This window comes from Hibiscus syriacus, unplaced genomic scaffold, assembly GCF_006381635.1.
Source record: "Hibiscus syriacus cultivar Baekdansim isolate YM2019G1 unplaced genomic scaffold, ASM638163v2 tig00112285_pilon, whole genome shotgun sequence".
Taxonomy (NCBI): Eukaryota; Viridiplantae; Streptophyta; class Magnoliopsida; order Malvales; family Malvaceae; genus Hibiscus; species Hibiscus syriacus.
In genome coordinates, this window is record NW_024063293.1 from 2,347,182 (window position 1) to 2,364,850 (window position 17,669).

A 17,669-nucleotide genomic window follows, 5' to 3' on the forward strand; every position below is an offset into this window, starting at 1 on the left:
AAGCTTGAATGATACCCATCCGGATGAGTATAAGGAGAAGCCTCAACTTATTGTTGTCACATTGAGGAATATGAAGATAATGGTCTCCCGTGGTATTATGACATTCTTCAATATGTCATATATCGATCTTACCCAACTAAAGCTATTGAGAATGACCAAAAAAACCTTTAGAAGATTAGATATGGGATACATACGCGGTAGGGAAATCCTTTATAATAAGGGAAAAGATAAGATACTATTGAGATGCTTAGACAAAGTTAAGGACAAAAAGATACCAGAGGAAGTCCATGAATTAATATGTGAAACATATATCAATGGGTTCAAGATGATCAAACAAATCATGAGGTTCGGGTATTACCAATCTACCATGGAAGGGGATTGTATCAAATATGCCCAAAAAATGCCACAAATGTTAGATTTATGGTGATAAAATACATGTGACTCCTTTACCTTTAATGTAATGATTACCTTGTCCTTTCTCAATGTGGGGCATGGATGTCATTAGACTAATCACCCAAAAGATTCCAATGGACATCGATTCATCTTGGTGGCCATTGATTATTTTACCAATAGGTTGAAACTACATCATATGCTAGTGTAACTAAATGAGTAATATGTAGATTCCTGAAGAAAGAAATCATTTGCATACATGGAACACCATAGAGAATCATTTTAGAAAATGCTTTGAATATGAATAATGAATGGATGAGGTAAATCTGCATGAAGTTCAAACTCAACACCATAACTCAATTCCTTATCACCTAAAGATGAATGGGGCAGTAGAGGCAGAAAATAATAACATCAAAAGGATTTTCACAAAGGCGATCGAGGCATATAGGGATTGGCATGAAAAACTACCCTTCACCCTAGTGGCTTATCATACTTCTATTCACACATCGATTGGGGCAACAATGTTATCATTAGTCTATGGGATGGAAGCGATTTTACCCATCGAGGTAGAATTTCCTTCTTTGAGAGTAATAATGGAGCTGAAACTAGAAGTTGATTGGGTTCAGAATAGATTCAGTCAGTTGAATTTGATTAAGGAAAAAGATTAAGAATATTTGTCACGGTTAGATGTATCAGAAAGGATTATGCAAGCTTATAATAAAAAAAGTAGACCTCGAGAATTTCACGAAGGAGATCTAGTACTGAAAAATATCCTTCATATACAAAAAGGCTTTCGAGGAAAATGGATGTCAAATTGGGAAGACCCTTACGTCGTGAAAAAAGCCTTTTTCCGGAAGAGCCCTAATTTTGACTAAAATGGATAGAGATGAGTTGTCTAATCTTGTGAATTCTAATTTAGTCAAGAGGTACTACACATGAAGAAAAAACAAAGGAAAAGTAAAAGTAAAAAATAGAAGATAAAAGGGATTCAATATAAAACCCCAAAAAAAAAGTCTTAAAACCAAATGAGGATTCAAGTCAAAATTCGCAAAGACAACTCAAATATCTGGATTAGGTTAATGAATGGTGGATTCCCTTGACACCTCACAATTAAGGGAGAAGTTCTCATGCTTAGATATCCTTAGTACGATCTGAATCCTTTAGACACATGTTAATCTTCAGAAAAAAACTGCTAGTGAGAAGATATAATGATTCTTATGCTTGATATCATGGGTACTTGGTTTTTATTCTTTTTTTAATGTTTATCTTCTCTTTGAAACACCGACTCAAAAGGATTGCACATTCCTTATCTTTTGTTAATAAATCAGTTGATTATATTTTATTGTTTTTTTCTTAAGCATCATGCATATAAAATATTGATTTATAACATTTTTGTATAAAAATATTATTATGCCTTACTTTGAGAAGAGTTTAGAGATGTAAGGTTTCAAATAGGTGGTTACAGAAGTACAAGTGAGTCAACCCCTCAATAGCTCATTTTGTTGGTCAGGACGTGAACATGAGTGATTTCAATCCATCAAATCCTTTCTAGAAATCCATCAAAATGAAATAGTCTTAACATGACCTTACCTTCAAGGTTAATTTGAATAAGGGGATATACCGAGTACGATTTCAATCAATCAAGTCATTTCAAGAATATCGACAATAAGGGACCTATTTCTTTGACTAAATATAAAAAGACAAATCAAGGGCAGTAAAAGGCAGAGTGGTCATCATGACTAAGCTCCAATAGTACAGGGACTAAAACCTCCAGAGCACAAACGGTAGAGAAAATTTCATCTACTCGAGGACTGTTCACCAGAAGACGATGAAGTCTTAGTTGCCAAACATGCAAAATTGCATCAAACATTCATCATATCAAATTGCATTAGGTCATTATTAGGACATATCACATATGACACATATGGAATCGTAACATATGACTTGTTTTAGTAGATCTAGAAAATCCATCTCATTACCAAAAGTAGTTGATCAATCATTTTCAATCATGAAGATCCTCATCGTGAAGGAGAAACATCATCATTATATTTAACGTCGAACAAATCACCTAGAACGATCAGATTTCATCAACATGAGGAGCAATTTCGTCTTCAAAAGCAAATCATCTAAACGTAATTAACGTCCTCAACACGAAGAAACCATGTTGTCTTTAGACACAAAACCATTTTGTAAAACTTATATTTTGATATAAAAAAGGGGGAAATGTTTTTTTGGACTAAATTAAATTTATTCTAAGTTTTCAAAAATAATTCAAAGTCCAATCAAAACCTTAAAAGAGTATTTGACCAAAAGTTTTGAAACTTTCCAACACAGTTTCCCAAAATTTTCGATGTTTTTCAAGAGTTTTGAAACTATCTCAACAGTTTCAAAACATTCCCTAAAGTTTTGATACTTTGGCTTTAACGATCATATTTTTCTAACGGCTCTTTCAAAGAGTTTCGAAACTTCCTAGTTCGAACTTTATGTGCAGAAAGTCTTTCAATGGCTCCAAACCTTCCCATACGGCTAGAAATGGCTAGTAACTCATTCCAACATATAAAAACAAGTTCAGACACTTTAAGAAGGTTACACAACATCTATCTAACATTCAAACATAAGAGAAAAGTTTTTCATTCTTTATTTTCTTTCTCTTATAAATATTTTTGTTTTTGTGAGCTTTAATTTGTAAACAGCTTCCTTTTTAGAGGTTTTCTTGTTTACAATTCTTTTTCTTTATAAAGGGGTTTTGGTTCTAGCTAAGCTTTTGAAAAGCTAGGGAGTTTGTAAAGTTATCTCTTTATCCTTGAAAAGAAAGAACAAATTAGTGGATTTTTTGAAAAATCCTAGTAAGGAGCTTAGGTAGTGAATGTAGACTTCATTGAGGGAGTTGAACCACTATAAATTATTGTACATTTTTTCTATCTTTATACTTCTTACTCCCTAAACTTCAAAAAGCCAATTCACCCCTCTTGGCATATTTCGGTTGATCAAACTTCATAAAGCCTAACACATTCAAATACGAGTAGATGTCCTCATCAAGAGGAACAAAGTCATTTTCAGACCCCTTACCCTTGAGTAAAGGACTCAATATTCAGAGCGAACATCGAGGCTAGACAAAATATGTCTTTGATCTTTGTCATATTCCTGTCATAAGACAATGGGTAAGAAAGGCATTTGTAGACACTAATTTTTTTCGAGAACCTCGCTGCCTCTAGAGCATCCATTCAGCTTCTCATTGCCGTTGACATTGTGCCACTGCCATTTTCAGCAAATCCAACTGAATCAATCAATAGTAAAAAACCAGTCACCAAATCAAATCAAAAGATATATCAAATAAACATAATCATGGAATTTTGGGGCTTTAAAGATCAACATTTCCTTCACCAATGCTACAAAGGTAGGTTCATTGTGGTAATCATCGACCCATCAGCAAGACAAAATAAAAACAAGAGGATTTCTCAGAGCAATGGGATTCGGGAAAAGAGTAAAATGAAGAGAACACGAAAACATAAAAACCCCATTAAAAGAAAAGAAGAAAAAGAATTTACCTATCAAACTCGAATATCCTTGTTTCACCCGGAGCGAAAAAAATTTCAGAGATCAAAGGTAGCTCCTTTTCATTTTGGGTTTTATTTTTGAAAGAGTGTGAAGGGTTGGTATAGGTTTTGGTGCTTGGTTTATCTAGAGGTTTAGAGAGATGAGGTTTAGGGAGCCAAGAGGGGGCCATTAGTCCTTCGCCAGAGTCATTTAGGGAGTAACCAAAGAGGGTGTTTATCTCCTCTCTCGATTGAGATAACAAAATGAAGATGGGGGAGAATGAAGAAATGGCGTGGAAGAAAAGTGAGGCTAGGACTCATTATGTTTTAGTTCTTCGTTTGTTACATGCTCGAAAATTGTTGTATTTGTGCTTTAGGTCCCTTTAACTTAAGTTTATAATTATTAAGTCATTAGATCAATTCATTTGTGCTTGCAATAACAAGGATAAATATAAGTTGTATTTGTGCTTTAGGTCCCTTTAACTTAAGTTTATAATTATTAAGTCATTAGATCAATTCATTTGTGCTTGCAATAACAAGGATAAATATAATGATGGCTCCTGTATTTTTTATTTTGTTTTGATTTAGTCCTTATAGTTACATTATGTGTATATGTATATGTATATGTATGTGTATGTGTACGTGTACGTGTATGTGTACGTGTACGTGTACGTGTACGTGTACGTGTACGTGTATGTGTACGTGTATATGTATTAAATTTTAAGTAATATCTTAATAGTTATAAATATTTATTGTTATTATTATATATAGTATTTTATGTACATATACTTTTATTAAAGATGACCTTTTAATACTTGAATCTATGTATTATATTTAATAAGATTGACTGTTTAATATTTTGGATATTATAAAATTTTCAGTTGTTTAACTAACCTATGGAAGACCTCCAAAATTTGGAGTGCCTTTCTGAGGGTTATTCGAATAAAATTAAGATTTTATATAAATTTTTAAAAGTTATAAACAATGTTTCATCTTAAATAAAGATATTTATGTATATTTATTTTTCATATAATAAAATTACTTTAGTAAATATAAATATTCATAGTGTTTTTTTTATTTATTTTAGTATTTCGTTATTTATTTATTTATTTATTTATTTATTTATTATATTATGTGGATGTATCATGTATATGTCATTTATTACTATTGGATTCATAAAATAATACATTTATTTTCTCGTTTTTCAAAAGTATTCATAGACAATGTTGTCTCGCATCGTGGGTTAATGGAATTGAGTCCACCATAATTAGATTTCAATTTCCGTTAATCCACGTAGTAAGGAGACATAGTTTTTAAATAAAACTGAGTGAATTAAATCATTTTTTCATCGAGTCAAGTGTTTTAAATAAAAAGATTCACTCACTTTCTTTAATTCATAGAATTAAAATGATAGTAATTTAAATTTTGAGTTTAAATTTTTGAAAGTTCATCATTTTAAACAACATATAATTAATGGTTTCAATTTTGGGTGTTGTGAGAGTGTTCATCATTCCCCATGTATAACTGACTTCCGAATCCTTAAAAATAAATTTTTGGTAATACAAAGATTAATTTTTTGTCTTTAAAATGACTTTTTTTAATTTAAAAAGGTATTTTAGATATTCGACCTATCTAACAAAAGATCATGATGACTCTAAATTTTAAATTAAACAAAAATCTAAATTTTTTGAAATAAATCATAATTATTTTAAAATTTATTAGTTTTAAAAATATTACGACAGATATAATTGTAATAACTTTTAACTAATATTTAATATTAACATAATGTTAATTTATAATTTTTTATTTAATATAAATATGATTTTAGTAATTTATTTATAATATTTACACATTTTAGTATTATGTTTTGAATGATAATTTTCTACTCTTAATCATTGTTTAATTGAATCTAAACCCATCACTGTTACTAATTAAATCTAAATACATTTACTCCAAAAAAAATTGAAATACTTATTCTATCAATTCCACCTCGGGTCCGAATCAAACAGTAGAGGTGTCCATATTTGTGATCATAAACGAATTTTTTATAGTTTTATCATTATCGTCATGAAATTCATAGGCCAATCCTCCATGGCTAGTCACATCGATTCCGGCCATCTCCTCGTCCGATGAGATCCTCAAAAGCCCCAGCTTATGCAGTAGAAAAAACAATGGCCCCATGGTGGCGCTCACCCACCCCGTCACCACCAAAATCTGTATCAAATGTGCACCCAATAACCGTCCTCCGCCTCCCATGAATAGCCCGTGCGGTCTCCCAGGTTTCCCTGGATATATCTCGTTCACATAAGATTTCTTCGCAAACAATCCGGTGAAAATGATCCCCCATGCACCACACCCTCCGTGAAGCTGTGCCGCCTCCAACGGGTCGTCGTATTTCAACTTCTCGGCCAGCTTGTTGAATCCGATGAGGACCCATGACGCGACGAATCCGCAAATGATCGCTGCCCACGGATCTACGACGCACAACCGCCGGTGATCGCGGCGAACCCTCCGAGTAAACCGTTGCAGACGTCGGTCACGTTCCAGTGACCCGTTAGCAAACGTTTGCCGAAGAGAGTCGTCAGAGCGGCAGAACTTCCCGCGATTGTCGTCGTGACGGCGGTTCTTCCGATGGCACTCCATTGTCCGTAGAAGGGAGTATCTGTTTGTCCGTAAGTTTTCACGATGGTGAGGAATGAACCCGGATTGAAACCATACCAACCAAACCACAACAAAAATGTTCCTAGTACGACCAATGTACCACTATGTCCACGTAATGTCACAGGCTTGCCATCACTGTCGAATCGACCCATGCGAGGACCCTCAACCCATGCGCCCCATAATCCGGCAATGCCGCCGACCATGTGAACAACACCGGAACCGGCAAAATCAATCACCCCAGAACCGAACAGAAGGTGGTCTTCTCGAGCGGCGCTTCCCCAACCATCGGCAGACCAGAACCAATGAGACACAATTGGGTAAACCAAACCAGTCAAGAAGGAAGAATATATCAAATAAGCAACAAACTGAGTCCTCTCCGCAATAGAACCACTGGTGATCCCAGCAGCCGCAATGGCAAAAGACCATTGATACAGGAAGTAACTATAATCAGCCGACGGTATAGGGAAATTGTCGAGCCCGAAAAAATGTTTCCCGATGAAGCCATTGGAAGGAGAACCGTAAGCCAAAGCAAAGCCGAAGAGGTAATAGGATAAACCGCCGGTGGCAGCATCGAGGACATTGGTAAGCATGATGTTCATGGTGTTCTTGGCGCGTACCGAACCGGCACAAAGCATTGCGAAACCGATCTGCATGGAGAATACAAGATATGTTGAGAAAAGAAGGTAGGTGTTGTCAATGGCATACGTGGCGGCAACAAACATGTTCGAAACGGCGTCGAAGCCATTGCATATGTATTCGGCGGCAGAGGTGGCGTTGGCGTCAGTTCCGAGAAGAGGACGAAGATGGGCAGCAGAGCAGGTGAAAGTTGCCATATTGGATAGTGGGTTGCAGTATAGATTCCAGTGTTTTCAGGGTTTTAAGAGCCAAGAGTCTGCACATTTCCTTTAGACTAGGATATCTAAACAGAATTAGAGACTGTAACAAAATTCCGTTAGTTTCCTCATATGTAGGAATTATGACAAGTAAAGTAGCACACTTTGGATTTTAATCCATTCAAATTATTTGAGAAAATGAGATAACATTATGCATATTTACGAAATTTCTTTTTTATACATTGTACAGTATTTTACGTCATTACAAAATTATTAAAAAAAAATTTAACAAATTTTCATTCTCATTATTCGGAGAAATGAGATTATGCATAAACTTTTAACGAGACGGGCGGCCATCACTGCTCCTAGACCCACTTTTCTCTGGTTTGTCTGTCTCTGTTGTATAACTATAAAATGCCAACTAATACACCAAAAATCATTGGAAAATAATACTACAACTTTGGCTTCGCTGCTTCCTACTACAAGGCTCGACGACTTTAAGCTCACTTCATAAACATTTGAAGTCCCGCCTACAAAAACGCTTCGGCAATGAACATCACGACCATTGTATACACTAGTGTGTAAATGTAGAAACCCCAAGTTTGCTGTCTAGCAGGCGCATTCCATTCACACCGGAGGTGTCCATTTTCCGGTTACAAAGTCCTTATAAAAGGAAGATCTTTTTGAAACAACATAGAAGACTGCAACAAGGAAATAACACAAGATAATCAAAGCCAAAGATAACGGAAATGCTTCCAATTAGTGACGGAAAACATCCATGAGTTCGTATTAATCATGCAGAGAATGCTTTCTAAAAGCTGACCTGGTACCATTGGGATAATGAAGTTTGGTTCTTTCAACACATCATGAAGTGTTTTTTTTTTCATTCACTTTGACCCATTTGGATAAACCTGATACATCGAACCACTAGGTCCTTCAGAAAAAATAAGGCGGTAATGTGTAATGTAACCAAGATTAATGAGGATACGAGGTTGATTCCTTCGTTTTAGGAATTAATTTACCAAGCATATTCATACCGAGTTAAAGAGAAACAAAACCAATATTTTCGAAAATAACATGATGTGAAAGACTGCCTAACATACACTGATTCACCAATTTCATTCTAGCAGCGAAACGCTAGCAACACAAGCATTTAACAAAGAGAAAATTCGATGTGAAAGGTAGAGTGCAAAGTACATGACCTGCAGAATTGCCACGAGGAAAACCATCAGTTGCATCCTTTTCTTCCTCTTCAATGCTTTCCACATTAGCAGCTTCAGTCGCTTCTAGGAGATTACGGAGGATTTTGGTCTTAGACAGGCAAATCCCAGAACCAGCCTGTCAAATATCAAGGACAATGACAATACCATCAAACTCTAATATGAAAACGGCCTCAGTGTCTCTGACTCCAGCAAACCACGTGATTTTAACACTTCTTTAGCATAATATCATTTGAAACATAGCATTTAAAAATTAGACTAACAGCTACATGGTACGATCTCGATTTCGAAGAGCACGTACTACAAGTAGGCAACCAGCCATTTTAATATAATACAGCATACTTGCCAACGGCACATACAGCCATTTTATACCTAATATAAGTTATCTCTATGGCAAGCACACTCAGCTAGAATTTGTTCAGTTAATTTGATGCTTGGTTTCATCATAATCATCAATTCATAACCAACAAGGCTTACCTCATAACAGAGTTCAATAGCTTCAAGGGCATAGTATCAAATTGCGGTTGCGGATTTTGTTGTGGATGCGGTTACGGTGTTGCGGTTGCGGTTGCGGATGTTGCGGACGTTACGTAACGTGTTGCGGCTGTCGTGGACGTGATCTTTTCCTCAAAAATCACAATACGTCTAAAATATTATATTTATACATTTTACAGTTATCTTTTAATATACTAATATTAATATAATATTTTAATATTTAATTTTGAAAAATAAAAAATTTAATTTCATAGATAAAAAATTATTAAAAACAAATATAAACCATAGAAGTGTTATTAAAAATGCTCATTTTACATAACTTAGAAAGAAAGAAAATACATAACTACAAATATAAAAATTCTATATCTTACGATTCATCACAAAAATGAATGATGTGACGGATCTAAAGCATTTCCATCTTCTTCATTGTCTTGGTTTTGATTCCTTCATATTCCATGTGAAGAATACATCACATTATGTGCATCATAAGATGCATCATTGGTAGGAAACATGTATGATAAATGATGACCAAAAAATTTATAAATTGGATTTTGTTCAAGATAAGGTGGATAACATGAATTTGGTTGGTAAGAATGAGAACCACAAGATGATTCACTAATTTCATTATCATTTGTGTAGTTGAACTATATGATGATGAACTTGCAAATGAATCATAAAAGTGTTCTCTCATCCTCCTATGAGTTCTATCATCATCATCTCTTCTATTTTGTGATACATTTGTTCTATACAAACATGAATTATCATCGTAAGGATATCTGGACATACCTTGATCTCCATGAAAAGTAGTAGAATAAATGTTTCCATATTCTGGTTGGTACGTACCTTCATTATCACCGCCATGATCATCACAACCACCATCATCATTGTCGTCTTCATCATCATCATCATAACTTGACATCGATAGTTGAACGTTTTCCTCATTAGATGGAGTAGGTGAACTATTCATATCTTCACCTTGAGTTTCTTCATCAGTTTTATTAAGTAACTCCTCAGTCAACCATGAGAAATTTTGTTCACTATCAAGTGTAGCATTCTCTCTTTCTTCAATCTATGCATTTAGTAGGTCATTTTTTTCAAAAATATTTTTAAGATTAATCGGATTAAAACTCATTTCTAATTCTTGTGCACTTTTTCTTTGTATGTGTCTCAGCTTCAACCTCATATTATAATGGACATAAACCAATTTTTGAAGCTTTTTATGCTTGAGTCTATTTCTCTTTTTTGTATGGATCAAACTAAAAGCACTCCAATTACACTCACAATTTGAAGATGAAGTTGTTTGACTCAAAACTTTGACAGCGATGTGTTGAAGTTGCGGTGCACAATTTCTATAATTAATCCACTATTCAGCTACAAAAAACATAAATATTAAGATATAATTCATAAAGTATTTATACAAATATCTTTATTATCTACAAAACTATATAAGATAAATTCTTTTTGTTTACCAAGGTTAGTCTTCAAAATTGCAGCTTGAGCTAATGATGTTCCAAAAGAATCCATTTTATCTTGATATAGCAACAAATAAAAAATAAATGAATTAATAGTTTAAACATGATAATTTATGAGTTTTTTCAAACAATTTAAGTATATAAAATACATATCTGGTTCATTGCAAGAATTTGATCATTCAAGTTGGGTTATATCCTCTATGTGACATTTCTAACTCCATTCATAGTTTCACGAATCACTTCACTTGTAGAATTGCCTCTGTATAGAAATTATGGATTTAGAAAATATCCTACATAAAAAATAGCATAATAAATATCTAAACAAGATATCACAATTTAAATTTAAAAGTTTTATAACGTACCAGCAAATGTAAATCATTATGAAGTTATTTACTCCATCGTCTATCAATTATTTCCCAATATTTATGGTAATAGAGACAATCCCTTTGAATCGCCAACTTTGCTCTGTCAATGACTTCATAAATAAAACACATAGTTGGTTTTTCATCGCCATCACACATCCTTAATATTTTAACCGACTGTTCTTGGATCTTTAAGATGGCACCCTTTTTTCAAAATTGTGTGGAGTTAATAACTTCTATCATCTCTAATTCAGCTGGTTTTATTGCATATGTGAACCTTTTCCATTCTGAAGAAATCACCATTTCTTTAATTGCTTGTTTGTTTCTAACAATGCTCTCCAAAGCAATGAAATTGGTAGCAAATCTAATGATCCCATGACGTAAGAGTTCTATACCTTTAGTATACCACTTCATATAATCAATTTTCCATGTATAATTGTATATAAATGAAGTGATCTTTTTTGCTTGATCTAAGACACTTTTCACACGTTTTTGTTTTCAATTTCTTCAAAAATAAGATCCAAGCAAGATGCATAACATGTTAACCAATACAAGTGTCTTCTCTTTTGCATCAACATTTTACCACAGCTTTGATTGTTGCTTCATTGTCCGTAACAAATTGAACAATAAATTCTTCACCCATTTCATCCACCATTTTGTCCATTATATCAAAATAATACTCAGCAGTACGAGAGGTAACACTGCTAGCATCAATTGATTTTTTAAAGATGGTACCTCTAGGACTATAAATCAAGAAATTGATTATATGTTGATTTCTAGTCCCTTTCCACCCATCACACATAATGGTCACACCTCTTTCTTCCCAGATATGCTTAAAGTCATTCTCCCATTCTTGTATTTCTTCGTACTCTTCATCCAAATACACTCCTGTTACCTCATAAGCTGAAGGACCCCTAACTGATTTTCCAACTTCATCTGCAACTTGAAGAATAGGTTGTAGAAATGGCGAGTCTGCAATTCTTACCGGTAAAGCTTCACGCAATATTAACTTTGAAATTGTTTTCCCTATCATTTTTCTTGCATTTTTCATAAAGCTTTCAGTGAATTTTGGTTGCTTCGAACTCTTTGATTTTTCAAGAGCGGGATCCATATTTGCTAATCTAGCTTCAAGAGATTCAAAATTACTCCACTGATGTTCCCTCCCACTTCTTCTTGAATCAACAATACTAAATGATCTACTAAAGTCTCGAGTCTCAGTAATACTACCTCCCCCAGGTTCATAAACTGACTAGTAATACTACCTCCCCCAGGTTCATAAACTGAATCTTGACCAGTTTTTGCTCTTCGGCGTTGTCTTTCTTCCCATTCAATTTTGAATCTTATATTTTCTTGTCTTGTAATAGTTAACTCCTCGTCATCTGAATCACTATTACCATAGTTTCCATGATCTCCTAATCTTATTCATTCCTCCAATTCTTCTTTTCTCTTCTGCTTCAAAGCTTTTTCATTATGATATTCCTTAAGTTGTTGAGCAATGTTTTTCCTAACTTCAGCGAGACATTTTGATAAGGTGCTACATTTCCTTCTTCTTCTTCTTCCTTTTTTTTTTTTTTTGCAACTAAATGCTCTTTCAATCTTGTTATTATTCCTTTGATAATTTTGTCACATAATTTGCATCTGATATTATTACGATTGCCTTCAACAGGTTCTCCCCACCTCCAACTGTAATCATCACTACGAGTTTCACCTTATTTACTTTTTGAACGTGGCATTTTTATTATAGCTGCATATAATTAAATAAGCTAATAAAGTATTCAAAAAAAAATAATTATAAAACTTAAAACTAACAATAAAACAGTTTTAAAAATAAAACAAATATTTAGACAACAAAATATGAATGTAACTGACTATTAATTAAATATTTAATATAATTATTTCATAACAATCATATAACAATCATAAATTCAACTTTTAAGATAAGTTTAGTTTTTGAATTAAGTAATAAACAAAATAATAATAAAATAACTTACTTACAGAAAAAGTTATTTTACAGAAAAATAAATCAACGAGTCACTCCACTATAGAGCATCTTTCCTACTATGTAGACTAACCGAAAGATCTTCAAAGAAAATCCACCACCATAGAAACTATTACTTTGGTTGAACCCCAATGAACAAACTATCTTATAACAAAGATGAGAAGTACTCTCACAACTTAGTAAATATGAAAATCTATTGCAGCATAAAGGTTTTGGGCCCTAAGTCAATGAAATTGTGCCTATCAATTTTAGTGTCCTCAATTATTTGCTTTAGTGTTCTATCTCTTACACACACTATTACTTTTTTTTTGTCTCTTACACATACACACTATCAAGGAATATATTCCTTTTCTTATTTTATTTATAATATTATTTATTTATTTATTTGCATTAGTCTGATCCCAAATTATGTAATCATTAGGGCTGTAAACGAACCGAACGCACACGAACGGAGGTATGTTCATGTTCGTTCATTTAATAAATAAACGAACACGAACATAAACGAACAAAAATTTTTTTGTTCATGTTCGTTCATTTAATAAATAAACGAATATAAACGAACACGAACATAAACGAACACGAACATAAATGAACACGAACATAAACGTTGGAAACCCTACCTTCCATTGTTCTTTCATGAAAATAGTCGACAATGCAAATCAACTAAATCTACAGTGATAGTAAGAAGAGCTGATTAGAAGTGATGAAATGTTTGAAGATTCAATATTTTGATCGATCTTTTAAAGATATTAATGATTCACACGACTTTAATTTAACGATATAACATTATCTAGTGGTCCATGATTACATATGAACAATCATTTCCACTACGTTTTTCTAATAAATTCGCCGGCTAAAAGTTTGTGACATCAATGTCAGACTTTAGTGAGGTTTGTTAATAATGGTCATTTCCGTTGGCAGAGTAGAAAATTTAACAGCATGAAGATTTCGAACGGTACAAATTGGACTACAAGACAATAACATAGATCTGAAATCCCTTCGATGCTACATATCGTAACTGATATTATTGCTAAACCACCATTCAAAATTTTAACGTAACCTAAGTTCTCCACAACTAATGTCACACAAGAACTATGAAAACAAAAGTTCATTACAAAGTGTATTTTCTACTTATTAATGGGTTCTTCCTGAAAAACTCATTACTTCCGCTATTACACTCTTTTGCAGAAATTACATAAAAACCTTTGTTTTGTTTTCTGGAAATTCTATATATTTTTCTCTTTACTGATGCTCATATACTTCCGATTGTTACCTTTATTTCCCATCTATTTCTAGAAAGAGTATAATGTTTTCTTGAGTTTTAGATGGAAGATACCAGCAATAACTTTACATATCAACTATTAAGTCAAATAAAATAGAGAAAGAGATGAAAGACCTGTAAAACTTCAGATTGCACTATAATATAACTTGTTTGAAGCTTCAGCGATCGTCTCCGCTCTCTAGTGAACACTAGGGTTTGGGAAAAAAGGGGGGAAATGAATATAGGTGTGAGGTGCCTCATGAGTTAACATATTGGATTTAATCTCCAAATAAAATTGGGTTAATTATGGAATTGGTCATCAGAATATCAGATTAATTAATATTTTAAGATACTTACAAATTGGTCACCAAATTGATTTAAGAAGATTGGATTAAACATAAATGAATGAACATAAGCGAACATAACCGAACGAACATAACCGAATGAACATAACCGAACGTTCACAAACGTAAATGAACGAACGAGACATATGTTCATGTTCGTTCATTTAATTAAACGAACACAAAATCTTGTTCATGTTCGTTCATTTAATAAATAAACACACATAAACGAACTTCCCGTCGCACGATTCATGAACGGTTCGCTGAACGTTTAGTTCATTTACAGCCTAGTAATCATGCCTATCAATTATTTTATTTTTTGCGCCTCTGCCTACACGCACACACCATCACTTTTTTTTTTTCAAGGAATATATTCCTTTTTATTTTATTTGTAATATTATTATTTATTCTTTATATTATATTAGATAAAATTTTATAATTTCATAATAAATAGATATAATACATATTATTATTACTTTTTTTTTGTCTCTTACACACACACATAAACGAACTTCCCGCCGCACGATTCATGAACGGTTCGCTGAACGTTTAGTTCATTTACAAGCCTAGTAATCATGCCTATCAATTATTTTATTTTTTGCGCCTCTGCCTCTACACGCACACACCATCACTTTTTTATTTTTTCAAGGAATATATTCCTTTTTATTTTATTTGTAATATTATTTATTTATTTATTCTTTATATTATATATTAGATAAAATTTTATAATTTCATAATAAATAGATATAATACATATACTATTATTACTTTTTTTTGTCTCTTACACACACTATCGAGGAATATATTCCCTTTCTTATTTTATTTATAATATTATTTATTTATTAATTTGCATTGGTCTGATCCCAAATTATGTAACCATGCTTATCATTTATTTTATTTTATTTTATGCGCCTCTGCCTCTACACGCACACACCATCACTTTTTTATTTTGTCAAGGAATATATTCCTTTTTATTTTATTTATAATATTATTTATTTATTTATTCTTTATATTATATATTAGATAAAATTTTATAATTTCATAGTAAATAGATATAATACATATACTATTATAGTATTATAAAGTGAATTCTCTCTTATAAAAAATTTATATAATAATAAATAAACATATAATTATGATACTTAATGTTAATATAAAAATTTAATTTAAAATTAATCACGTCAATTTTAGATATGAGAAAAATTCAATTTAAATTTAAATTAATTTAATTTTAAAATAACGTTAATAAATAATTTAATTAATTCAAATTTAAGTAACTAATTTTAAACATAACTATTACGATATTATTAATCATATATATTTATAATCTAGTTTTAATAATTAAATTTGAACAATTCATCTATGTAATTTTATATTTCAAATAATTTAAAGTTTGTTGCGGCATTGCGGCGCAATTTATAGCGTGTTACGGTGTTACGTAACGATTTTGAACGCAACAATCGTAATGCGGTTCTCTTATCGTGTTGCGCCGATATTACATCACAGTAACCTTAAAAAACATTACGATGTACGCTGCCATTGCGGCTGCAATTTAGTATTATGTTCACGGGTATAATGGTTGTTCATATCCCATGGTAAAGGTGGGCAAATTTCTGAGAACATGTTTGAGAGTTAAGGAAACTTAACATAAGGCATAAAATGAATACAGTATAAATCATATGGTTAACAAATAAGCATTTTGATTCATAAAGGATAAAAGCAGAACGGATATGATATCAAGATGAGCCGAAAACATGTCAGTTTCACAGAAGTCCTCTATAAAATCACAGGACATAACCTCCGCATAGAGTAGCAAAACATGCCAATGAAGAATTCTGTTTTTATCCAACACCGGGTTCCTTAATCCGGTAAGTTCTCTATGCATTGCATTCCCAAGCTTCAGCCTTCTATCTTCAGTAGCAGAAACAAGTCCCTAATCAAACAAAAATAATGTAAGATCCAAACTCCTTTTCCCTCTATTTTTAATTAAGAAAATGGATTTTGCAGAATCCAAAAGTAGAAACCTTAGCCTCTACAACAGCATTGGAAACTTTAGCTTCACGATGTTCCCGTTCCAGCTTCTTTAAAGCAATCTGCTTTCCCAGTTTCTTCAACTCCTCATTACTTGAATCTTTTTCAATCCCACTTTCACAATAAGATTTCGCCTCCGGTAACAGATTTAACGACAAACACGCCTTGGCAGCTCGATAATAAGCCTAAATATAAACATTCCAAATGACCCAATTTTTTAACCACCGCAAAAGGGAAGAACAAAAACTGAAAAATAGTAGTACCTTAATGTTAGCAGGGGAGAGTTTAATGGCATCTTGAGAATCAGTGAGCGCACGGCGGAAATTCCCGAGTATTAAATTTACATGAGCTCTATTTGAGTACAAAACAGAGGTGTCCTGGTCGTTTAAAGCCTTCTGGTTGATAGCTCTAGTGTAACAGTCGATGGCTTCTTGGTAATGCTTTTTCCTTTTTCACCAACTCGTTGCTGTTCTCCTGGAAGAACCATTTTTTTCAAATAATTACAGATTAGAGAAAATTAAAGAGGATGAAAAAAAAAAGCAACCCTGAGCTCGAGAGCAGTTGATTCTTTGAGGGCGGCGATGGCTTGAAGATCGGCAATCTCAGTTTCAGTTTTGGGTTCAGAGCCTGCTTCCATCCATAGCGCCATCTTATTGGTTTTCTAATACTCGTTATCGCTGTCTGCTGGAAAGGCGAGATTTTTAGGCATGGCAGCAATAGAGATTTCCAGAAAGGAGAATTAACGACGACAAGAAAAAAGGGTAAACTATACAGATAGTCCTCCAACAATTGATCACTTTTACACTATTTTAATTTTATCCTAATTCTAAAAATTTGATCCTCAACATTTCAATACTCTATCAATTTAATCTCTATAAACCATGTCCAATAGCAACAACCTTCCCATCCTCTACCTTCTCTCGGCTCTGCAGCCTCATTATAAAACTTCCTTAACTAAATTTGTCGTCGATTAAACACCATAAACTCTTTGAAACCTCTTATCAAGGTTTAATCCGAATCATTATTCCACTTGCTCTATCGAAGAATCAAATTTGTAATAAATTCAAA

The 17,669-nt window shown here is 33.0% G+C and overlaps 2 pseudogenes; both read right to left on the reverse strand.

The window, feature by feature from the left end:
- Positions 1 to 5,927: 5,927 nt before the first annotated feature.
- On the reverse strand, positions 5,928 to 7,425 carry LOC120177298 (annotated as a pseudogene).
- Positions 7,426 to 7,969: 544 nt separating this feature from the next.
- LOC120177145 lies at positions 7,970 to 17,286 on the reverse strand (annotated as a pseudogene).
- Positions 17,287 to 17,669: the final 383 nt, after the last annotated feature.